Source organism: Alligator sinensis, unplaced genomic scaffold, assembly GCF_000455745.1.
Source record: "Alligator sinensis unplaced genomic scaffold, ASM45574v1 scaffold107_1, whole genome shotgun sequence".
Taxonomy (NCBI): domain Eukaryota; kingdom Metazoa; phylum Chordata; order Crocodylia; family Alligatoridae; genus Alligator; species Alligator sinensis.
Window position 1 is genome coordinate 231,071 of NW_005843041.1, and position 1,118 is coordinate 232,188.

Genomic DNA, 1,118 nt, shown 5'->3' on the forward strand with positions numbered 1-1,118 from the left:
CCCGACCCGAGGCAGGTTCAGCCTCGTCCAAACCAGCCCAGACACATCCAGCATCGAACCTCTGAGCAGCACGACCGCCAGCCCTGACACCGCACCGGACATCGCTTCTGGACCTGCCCTGGGAAAGCAGGAGTGCCACGAGGGGCAACGTCCTACCAGGGGGGTCATAGACACCAGAGAGACCCCAGGTCCAGGCTGTGCCCCCACTGCAGAGGAGGGCAAAACCCCCCAGTCTGGACCAGTCTGTCAGGGGGGAAACCCCTTCCTTTCCCAGTGCTGGGCTGAGCCTGAGTGCAAGAGCAAGACCCTCCAGCCAGGATCCTGCAGGGATGGTGCCAGGAGCATTGGCACAGCCCAGCCCCATCCCGAGCCCTAATACCCCCCTGACAGGTGGAGCAGCAAGGAGGGTGGGGGAAAATCCCTCCCAACCCCTTGCAGCAACCAGCAATGCCCAGAGATGCAGGGGATCCCCACGGCAGAGCACAGGCATCACTGCGCCTCCATCACCCCTCCAGCAGCTGCCTTGAGCCCGGCCAGGGGTGAAGAGCCCACAGCCTCCCAGAAGAGACATTGCTCAGGAAGGGGAACAGGGAGCAGAAGCAAGGCCGGCTCCAACATCAAGGCCTTTAGAGTGGCCCATTAACACGTGTGGGGTGGAGAGAGCAGCAGGAACCCAGGAGATGATAAGAATCCATGAAGCCAATGGTCTCGGCACTGCCTGGATAGAAACGCCTCTGCCTCTGGGGGTTTATAGCACAGGGGGGGCAGGGACCCCACCCCCTGCCCTGGGGTCTCAGCTCTCCTGGCCCCTGTTCCCCGGTGCTCCGATCTTTTGTGGCGGGGATATTAAAGCCCCCTTCAAGAGACCCGGGGCGGGGGGTGTCTCTCTACTAGCAGGGAGAGTGGCTGCTGGTCTCACGGGTGGCTGGAGGGGCTCAGCTCATCTGGTGAGAGGCACCGGGGCGGGTGGGGGAGAAGCAGCATGAACTGGGCCCAGTCCTAGCCTGGTGCACGGAGACTGGGAGCCACTGGGCAGTCCTGGGGGGCACCCGCCTGCCCAGGTCTGCAGTGCCAGATGGCTCCGATCCTGCCCTGCTTTGATTCCTGGCTGCTGGAGA

General features: G+C 63.4%; 1 protein-coding gene across 3 annotated transcripts in view; it reads left to right on the forward strand.

Moving 5' to 3' along the window:
* The window catches only part of LOC112548243, a 9,858-nt gene that overhangs the window by 2,103 nt on the left and 6,637 nt on the right, over positions 1 to 1,118 (forward strand). The window lies entirely within an intron of this gene.